The sequence below is a fragment of the Bufo gargarizans genome, chromosome 9, assembly GCF_014858855.1.
Source record: "Bufo gargarizans isolate SCDJY-AF-19 chromosome 9, ASM1485885v1, whole genome shotgun sequence".
NCBI classification, from domain to species: Eukaryota; Metazoa; Chordata; class Amphibia; order Anura; family Bufonidae; genus Bufo; species Bufo gargarizans.
Window position 1 is genome coordinate 100,216,440 of NC_058088.1, and position 10,836 is coordinate 100,227,275.

Consider the following 10,836-nt stretch of genomic DNA (forward strand, 5'->3'; position numbering starts at 1 on the left):
GCGTGTATAAGTGTAAAACATAAAGACCTATTTGCCATTCAGCGGTGCAGTTATATATTTTAAAGTCCATTTTGGCATGTATTAGTGGAACAAAAAAGCATTTGCCCTTGTATGGAAAAAGTGAGAAAATTACAGCCCTTTTTGGCATGTATTAGTTGCAAAAAATATATATTTGCCATTCAGAGGTACACATATGTTCTAAAGCCCTTTTTGTTATGTATTAGTAGCAAAATATATATATATATATATATATATATATATATAATGGAAGAAATAGGACTGCACTCCGGATATTCATGAAAAAATCAAGTGGTTTTATTCACCCATATTTGGCAAATCTTGCGACGTTTCAGCTCTTGCGAGCCTTTCTCAAGGCTTGAGAAAGGCTCGCAAGAGCTGAAACGTCGCAAGATTTGCCAAATATGGGTGAATAAAACCACTTGATTTTTTCATGAATATCCGGAGTGCAGTCCTATTTCTTCCATTATACTATTGGGGACTGCCGTCATCCCCCTTGGATTTTGCACCCACTCTTCAGGTTGGTGCTCCCGCTGGACTTTCTTTTTCTATATATATATATATATATATATATATATATATTTGCGTTCAGCGATGCAGTTATATGTTCTAAAGCCCTTTTTGGCGTGTATTAGTGGCAAACAAATATATATTTGCCGTTAAGAGGTACACATATGTTCTAAAGACCCTTTTGTTGTGTATTAGTAGCAAAAAAACATATATTTGCATTCAGCGATGCAGTTATATGTTCTAAAGCCCTTTTAGGCGTTTATTACTGGCAAACAAATATATATTTTTAACTGTTCAGCGGTGCAGTTATATGTTCTAAAGCCTTTTGTGGTGTGTATAAGTGGAAAAAGATAAAGGCCTATTTGCCGTTCAGCGGTGCAATTATATGTTCTAAAGCTCTTTTTGAAGTGTATATGTGGCAAAAAATATATATTATTTGCCGTTCAGTGGTGCAGTTATATGCTCTAAAGCCTTTTGTGGCATGTATAAGTGGAAAAAAGTGAGGGCCTATTTCCGTTCAGTGGTGCAGTTATATGTTCTTTCTTTTCTTTTTATTGATTTTCAAATAGAAGGGACAATTACAAAAAAAATTTGCAGGACATATTAGCAGAAATATCAGCAATGTAGGACACAAATACAGAAAAAGGAAACAAGTGATGATGCTTTAAGTACATTCCGTGACAATGGCAAGAGACTTGTAAGCATTTAAAGATAATGATAGCCGGAGACAAAACATCAGCAAGGGTACTAGACTCTCTAACAACATCACTGTGCCTACTTCTTATAAAATAACCTTCTGTTTGAGTTTACACTAAGTCTAGTTGAGCAGAGAACCTCAGCTCCTTTACACTGCACCGGTCTGTTTCCAGACAGAAGCACCCGTCTCTCACATGGGTACCTTGTCCTGAAACTCGTATGTAGGCGCTGAGTACGGGGCCGTATGGAAGCTATTTCACTGGATGCTGCTCAAGAGGCTATGCCTGCTGGAGGGGAAAATCTTGAGTAATATGAGAAACAACATCTAAACAAGAAGGGGAGAAAAAAAACGGGGAGGAATCAAAGGTAGGGAAGAATAAAAGGAAGAGGTGTTGGGGGGGAGGAAAGGGAGGTACCATTAAGTGATAGTGGCTTAGTTTTGTTTACTAATTAGGTGGGGAGGAAAGACCCACAACTCCATGTTAGGTGGCTCTAGAGTTAAAATTAGCTGCTTCTGTGTGGAACGGAAGGAACAGCTTTTCCTAGATGATGTCCAGTTTACCCAGGGAGTCCAAATTTTTATATATTTATTGTGAGTCTTCATTTCCCAGTGTGATAATTCTTCTAGTCTGGAAATTGAGGCTACTTTTACTAGCCATTGAGTGTTGGATGGATTTCCTTGTGTTTTCCAATTAGATGCTATGAGCAATCTGGCTGCCGCTAGAAGGACCCTTAGTAAACTTTTCTCATGGAAGGTCAGATTATATGGTAATATATTTAAGAGAGCGATTTCGGGGTGGTTGGGAATTTTAATCAGTTTTTTCTCTAAAATACTGTTATGTTGTCGAAGATCTGTGACCAGAACGCTTTTACTACCGGGCATGTCCACCAAATATGTAGAAAGGTGCCTCTGTCATTTAAGCATCTCCAGCATTTATCTGACATGTTGCTATACATCTGACTTAACCTAACTGGGGTAAGGTACCATCTGGAGATTACCTTGTAAGTGTTTTCTTGTATGTTTACACATCTTGAGGACCATTTTGGTGACGCTAATATCAATTTAATGTCATCATCTGTGAACTTAACATTTAAAATCCTTTCCCATTCCCTCAGAAAGTTTAATGAGTTCGGAATTTCCTCATGAAGGAGATTCTGGCTGATATTATGTATACGTTTTTTTAGGGATCTGGGTTAGTGTGATTAGTTTCTCAAACCAAGATGGCTCTCTAATTTGACCTTCTGATGACATTACCTTTCTCAATACATTAACAATAAGATTATAGTGTAATCTATTGAGTTGTAGGGTCCCCAGTTTCTCTCTCATTGTCTTTAGATCTGGGAAGCTCCCATCTGGGTCTTGCAGATCTGCCGGTGGAGTATTATTATTCTTTACTTGTGTTGGCAAAGTTTTAAAACCTTCTCCAGCTGTCAAGAGATAATCACCAAGGCTTAACAGATGTGAAGGATATTTTGAGCAAAGGTCTCTTATATGTTTTAGCTTCCATATGGACAATGTTGCGTGGACTAGCAAGTTATCTTTATTAGTGGTAGGTGCTGTGAGTGGATCTGTGAATACAAGGCTTTTTAAAGGGTATCCGGTTATTTCTTCTTCTAAATGGATCCAGGGTTTATGTTTCGGGCGTCTCACCCAGTCAATGATACGGGAAAGATGAACTGTTGAAACGTATCTGTCAAGTGATGGTAGACCAATACCACCTTTAGTGGGAGGTAGCTGGAGGATTTTATGCGAAATCCTTGGCTTTACTTTGTCCCAAACGTATTTCGAACAGACTTTACAGAAGGACTCAGTAAAGTGCTTTGGTATTTTAATAGGTATAGCTTGAATGAGATAAGTAAGTTTGGGTAGGATTAAGGAGTTAAACATGTTTTTACGACCTATCCACGAGAGAAAGGTGGGGGACCAGGAGTTCAGCAGACCTGGGATACAGTTTAATAGAGGTATGTGGTTTAATTTATATAATTTACTGAGGTCTGGTGGAATATTTACTCCCAGAAGTTTCAGGGAGTTTCTAGTCCATTGGAAAACGGAATTATTTACTAGATGTAGTAAAGCTTTGGTGGAGTAGTGGATGCCCATTGCCTGAGACTTGGAGATATTTATTTTAAAATTAGAGATCTCACCAAACCTTTCAAAGGTGTTTATGATGTGGCTGAAAGCTTGTTTGGGATTTGAGACAACTAAGAGGAGGTCGTCTGCGTAGGCCGCTTGTTTAATCTCCAGGTCGCCGCATTTTAGTCCTTTAATATCAGGGTTTTGTCTTATGGATTGTAATAAAGGTTCTATTGACAAAATAAATTAAATAGGGGATAGCGGGCAGCCCTGTCTCGTGCCATTGCTAATATGTACTGCCCGGGACAGAATGTCATTTGTTTTTACATAAGCGGTGGGTGAAGCATACATTGAAAAGATTGCTTGTATAAAAGGGTCTGGGAACCCAAAAGTGCGAAGAGTGTTAATAATGAAGGGCCAGGCTACTCTATCAAACGCTTTTTCCACGTCTGTCCCAAGCAGTACAATGGGGGATTTGTGTTTTTTGGCTAAAAATCATGGAATTAATAATTTTATATAGGCTGTCTTTCCCTTCCCTGCCTGGCACGAAACCTGATTGATCAGGGTGAATTATATCTTGGAGTAGGGGCTTTATTCTAGCTGATAAAATTCTGGCATATATTTTAAGATCTAGATTTAATAAGGAAATAGGCTTATAACTTGAGCAGAGTGAAGGGTCTTTTTGTGGTTTTGGGATCATAGTTATGTGTGCACTTAAGGTTTGAGTGGTAAATGGTGTTCCTTTTAGAGCCGAGTTATATAGTTGTGCTAGGTGGGGAGCTAATTTATCTTTGAAGGTTGAGTAATATAGGGCTGGGAGGCCATCTGGGCCTGGGTACTTTCTTTCGGCGATAGCTTTGAGGGTCTCCAGGACTTCTTTCTCAGATATTGTGGCACATAAACACTTTGCCTGAGTTGCACTGATAGACGGGAGGTTTAGCTTCCGCAAAAACTCACCTGAGGAAGCCAACTTCCTTTTTTTAACTTCTTCAGAGTCTGTCTTATTGATGTTATAGAGTTCTGAATAAAAGTCATGGAAAGCCTGAGCAATCGACTCATCATCTCTGAACAGTTGCTTGTTGCCCGACTTAATAGAGGGAATTCTAGATTTACGTTTACGTTGGCGTAACAAGGCTAGCATAAATTTGGTAGGTCTATTGCCATGAGCAAAGAACATTTGTTTCGAGGCCAGGTATATTTTTGCTGATTGTGCGTTAAGGTGAGTTTTTAGTTCCTCTCTGGCAGTGTTAAAGGGGTTGTCCGGGATTGGGGACATGGGTCTACATGTACAATGGTCCCCTAAATATTACATTCATGCCTGTCCTTCCCTTACCAGACATTTCTGATGGCCCTTTTTCACTTCACAAATTTTCAGCCGGAAGTGAAGTTTCTATCACAGTCAGTGACGTACCAGGTCCCTTTCTGCATAGCGAAGCCTCTCCTTCCGCTTCACAAGGAGCCCGGTGACGTAGCAGTCAGCCTCTAATTATTCCAAGCGCATGGAGGGGAGGTAACTATGCGGCAACAGAAGTGCTAAGCCACGCCCTCACAGCGCAAAGCCACGCCCATTGCAGCGCTAAGCCACGCCCCTCGCCGAGCAGAGCGCATTCTTAGTAAGGAAGGAGGCGTTTAGCTGCGCTGGGACCCAGAAAGCATTGAGGCAGGAAGTTACCGCACACATAAACAGAAAGGTAAACAATCAGTGGGGGACTGTAAGAGCCCTGCTGAAGTGTAAAAATACCTAAAAACATCTGGGGGGACCTTCAAACCGCTATTAATAGTGATTTAACTAGTTTAAAAAAAAATCTTGATCCCGGACAACCCCTTTAAGTTTATCTAAAGTATCTCTTTCTTTATGTCACTTGTGTGCGCATTCTAGACTAGAGATCCTTGAGAGAATTTCTTCCGTTTTTTCCTGTCTCACTTTCTTTAAATTAGAAGCAAGAGAGATAAATTCGCCTCTTATTACTGCTTTGTGGGCCTCCCACACAAATTGTGGGGGGGTCTCTCCTTTACTGTTATGCTTGAAGTATTCTTTAATTTTGTTACTTATTGCTAAACGTATATCTGTTGAGCTGAGCAGCGTCTCATTCAGTCTCCAACTGAAGCTCTTAGGAGGGGTGTTGAGAGGTTTGAATGAGAGAAACACTGGGGCATGATCAGAGAGTATGAGAGGTCCTATTTTAACTTCACTGCAAAGGTGTAGGTTGGTGGAGGGAAAACAGATGTAGTCCAGTCTCTGGTAGGAGTTATGGGGAGCTGAGAAGTGCGTATAATCTATTTCTTTTGGATTGAGAGCTCTCCAAACATCCACTAGAGAGCTTTTGTTTAAAGATCTTTTTATATTAATTAAAGTTTTATATGGAACTGCTGATTTTCCTGTAGAGGAGTCTACTCGAGAGTTAAGGGTGAGATTAAAGTCAGATAAGTAAAGAAAGGTCCCGGAGACAGATCGAGTTCCTCTATAGCTCTTCTTTATTGTTCAATTATGATTGACAGATCATAACCACCACATACACGGTAGAACGTTGACGCGTTTCGGGTGAGTACCCTTAGTCGTAACAAATTATGTTATGTGAACCTTCTATATAAAGATTGGTTTATGGTTCTATATAAAGGTTGGTTAAAATGTTTTTTTTAATCAATGATATGGTGGGGGTTCACATTGTGCGGCTTTTTTCATAGAATGAATATCCTGGCAAGTCCAGGGTTAATGTCTCTGAAAGCTGTCCGCCCAAGGTGCTTTCGATTACAACCATGATGAATGGAGTAAACGAAAAAAGGTGTGTTATTTATGTGATAACCTATGGAGTTGGAGACTCTCACCCACGTCACTGGGTGGAGGATGGTTCAACCTCTTTATATAGAAGGTTCACATAACATAATTTGTTACGACTAAGGGTACTCACCCGAAACGCGTCAAGGTTCTACCGTGTATGTGGTGGTTATGTCTGTCAATCATAATTGAACAATAAAGAAGAGCTATAGAGGAACTCGATCTGTCTCCGGGACCTTTCTTTACTTATCTGCTGCCTGCCACGGGAACACTCCCCTAGGGCCTCTGGAGCCGGGACCACGTATTCCAACAGGGAGGTGAGCTGGACATTATTTTCAAATATTCTTTAAAGTGTTGCTTTCCGTGCTACACCTCCGGTGTCCCGATGAGAAGTTATTACCTCTGTATCTTAATCTACATTTGAATCACGGACTTCCACTGAACATACACGGATACACCTTTTAATTATGGCCTTTTGCATTCGGCCTGATCGACAGTCCAAAGCGGATTCAGTCTTTCCGGCAGAGGACCTAGGTCGCTCCAATGACCTGGATATTAAAAGCGGTATTAAAGATTTGGAACGTTTACTCAATCAAGAAACCTGCGTGTGGTGGGATTGCACCACCCTTACAAAATATAAAGAAAAATGTATGATACCACACGGTTTAAGAATTAAAAAAGTTCCTACTACTGTATTTTCAGATGATTTCGTATGCAGATGGAACAGCATATTAACAGATTGTTCCATGGAGTTAATGCAACTCATCATAGAGTTTGAAACAGGAAAACTGAATGCACTACAACAGGAGATCCTGTCTGCAAAAGAACTTTTAGAGAAATTTACCAGCAATCCGGAATACATCCAGATGGAAGAGGAAATGAAACTTTCCATTACTAAACTCGAGGATACCATCATGAATTATAAGCATTCCAAGTATCAACGGGACTTATACGACTACAGCCACAATCAGGTCTATGAGTGGGGGAGGAGGGATAACCATTATTCCACACCCAGGTCAATATTAAAAACCCGTAAGAATAAGAAATTATCCAAACGAGCAGCTAAAGTTAGTTTCTCCTCAGATACGGAGTGTTCTGATTTCTCACAGGCTGCAAGTGAATTGGAATCGCGACTTAATGTTTCCGCCCTGCCTCTTTTATATGATGAACCCGGCAATATTGCTTCATACTATAAGAAATCTAAAATAGAGAAAGATAAAAGAGATATATCTAATGTCTCAAAAAACATAGAATTAGAGGCGGACGGAAACACAGGTCAGCGACATCCAAGAGCCACACGATTGCAAACCAAACAAAAATAAGATGTGATAATTTAAGTGTGATCAACCTGTCCAGTGTGGTTTTGACTGATGAACAGAGATATGTACTCTCCCTTGGTCTCAATTTTTCTCCCACAGTACATTTTGATATGTTCTCTACCCTACTCGATATTAATAAATTTGTACGAAATATTACAGTATCCAGACATTTTCATGATGTCTTGTCTCCCACGGATGTCCCACAAGGCAGGACAAATGAACACGATAATAATTCTTTAAAAAATTTACTGTTCAAAGAACAAGTGTCGTTGTGTTGCCTTGAGGGACTTCAGGAGGAACAGGGAATTAGGGATTTAACCAGCCCACCTGGAAGGTTTCGTACACGAAATACCAAGTTCTATCCTGTCATTTCCCGTACGGGAAGTATGGATATCTTCCAGGAGGTGCTGGAAAAGGAATTAAAAAATATAGAGATAGAAAGCAAGAATTCTTATACCCACAACAATCTTAGTGCATTACAAACCCAAGCTTTCCAGGAACTACAGAAACTTGACTCCTTGGTCATTAAGATGGCGGACAAGGGGGGGGGGGGGGCAGTGGTTGTCATGGACAAAGAAATTTATGGCAATCAGCTACGGGAAATGTTGGCTGATGCATCCACGTACAATAAATTGCCAGGAGACCCCTTACGGGAATACATGGTCGATTATTCATCACTGATACAAAAGGGCAAAGACCTGGGCATTTTCAGTGATGGTGATTATAGATACTTGTGTGTGGATGCCCCAGTCACACCGATTATACATGCATTGCCGAAAGTCCATAAAGGCATCCATCCGTCCCATAGTGTCCAGCATAGGCTCACTGACAGAGCGTCTGGGTAGTTGGCTGGACAATATTCTCCAGCCCCTAGTCAGACGCACTCCAGGTTTCCTGAAGGATACGGGGGACGTATTACGGGCCATGTATAGGTTCAAATGGGAAGACGGATACAATTGGATAACGGCTGATGTAGTTTCTCTCTATCCTTCTATTCCCCACGGGGTTGCCCTGTTGGCAATGGAATACCACCTACATCGTTATACCGGACTTAGTTCCGAGTATATTGATTTTGTCTGTCAGATTACCACATATCTTCTGACTCACAATTATTTTGTGTTTGATGGTGTGCACTACCTACAAACCCGCGGAGTGTCAATGGGGGCTAGATTCTCACCGTCTCTGGCCAACCTGACCATGTCATACTGGGAGGAGAAATATATTTACAATTTGGATAATCCATTTATGCCTGGTTTGATCTGGTACGGCAGATACATCGACGATGTACTCATGGTGTGGGCCGGTGGTGTGTCTGCCGTACCAGACCTCCAGGCATATTTGAATAACAATAACTACAACTTGAAATTTACATGTGCAATACACGAATCCGATATTCATTTTCTTGATCTGACACTCCGCGGGGTTCCTGGTGAGATAGTGCACACCATCACCTACAGAAAGGAAGTGGCAGGCAATTCCGTATTAAATATTAAATGCTAAAAGCCATCATCCCATGCACACTGTCAGAGCAATACCCGTGGGTGAATTTATGCGCACAGCCAGGAATTGTAGTGAGATAGGGAAGTTGAATGAAGAATTCAATAAAGTGGAGGAGAGATTGAGAGATAGAAATTATCCTTCATGGATGATCAAAAGAGGGAGAGATATAGCAATACGGAGGGACAGGAAAGATATGCTGTTTGGAAGGCCAAATTCTAGGTCAGGGATGCCTGCACCTGCTGGCGGTGTAGAAGTATGTGGAGACGGCGACCAGGAGGTGGTTCCTACCCTATCTTTGACATATAGCAGAGAATTTAATACAATCAGCTCAACAATAAAAAACCCATTCTGTTCGACGATGATATTTTATATCAAGCGTTGAAATCGGGCTGTAGGATTGTCTCTAGAAGAGCACCCACTCTGTCCTGCTCTCTGTCTCCATCCTTTTACACCGCCAGTAGTAAAGGAAGCAATTCCAGACCGATATGGCTTACCTATAAAGGATTTACTAAATGTGGAGGTCATCCTTGTAAGACTTGCGGTTATGTGCTGCCGACAAAATCATTTGATGATGCAGTTCATTCATGCAAATTTCCCATCCAGAGTTATATTAATTGTAATACGGAGGGTGTTGTTTATGTTATTAAATGCACCCATTGTGATCTAATGTATGTTGGCAGCACATCACGTAAATTTAAAACCCGCATTTTAGAACATTTAAATTATATTAAAAATCCGAACAGTGTTAATATCTCCAACATAGCAAGGCATTTTATACATAAACATGCCCGTCAGGTATCATAGCTTGTGCTATTGAGAGGGTTTTGGCCCCTAGGAGAGGTGGTGACCTCAAGAAAAAAATCCTGCTTCGTGAGGCCTATTGGATTTTTAGGCTTGGTACCAGGATTCCAGTAGTTCTCAACTTGAAAAAAGAATTACTATATGTTTACCAGTGAACATTCAAAATATGGTTGAGTGCCTACTGATATTTTGTGTCATCACCCTCATACAACACTTTTGCTCAATCTATTAGTGGTATAGAATATTGAGTTTTAGGTAACTCGGACCTCTAACATATCATACATATCTCTGTTCATCTGTATATGTATTTTTCCCTGTTCATCTGCCTACTTGAAGAAGATTGGGCAGTGACGTTGTAGCCTTTGATTCCGGCTGCGCATAAACAAGATTAAATCAGCGCACCCGGGTTGATAACAACTAGAGTATTATATCATGCTATTTACTAAGAATCCAACTGTAGACACCAATGTATAGAATAGGTATGAATCTGGATCTATGTCTGTTAAAATATCATGCCCTTATTAATGTCATGAATTATCGGCATTTCAGATAGATCTCCTTATGTGGTCATTGTATAAGAATGGACTGCTGGTTATCAGAAAGCGAATGGTCTTTTATGTTTAGTTTGTATTTCGATGTTTCATCATTTTTTATGCATTTATTAAATGGTTTTTTTAATCAATGATATGGTGGGGGTTCACATTGTGCGGCTTTTTTCATAGAATGAATATCCTGGCAAGTCCAGGGTTAATGTCTCTGAAAGCTGTCCGCCCAAGGTGCTTTCGATTACAACCATGATGAATGGAGTAAACGAAAAAAGGTGTGTTATTTATGTGATAACCTATGGAGTTGGAGACTCTCACCCACGTCACTGGGTGGAGGATGGTTCAACCTCTTTATATAGAAGGTTCACATAACATAATTTGTTACGACTAAGGGTACTCACCCGAAACGCGTCAATGTTCTACCGTGTATGTGGTGGTTATGTCTGTCAATCATAATTGAACAATAAAGAAGAGCTATAGAGGAACTCGATCTGTCTCCGGGACCTTTCTTTACTTATCTGCTGCCTGCCACGGGAACACTCCCCTAGGGCCTCTGGAGCCGGGACCACGTATTCCAACAGGGAGGTGTGCTGGACA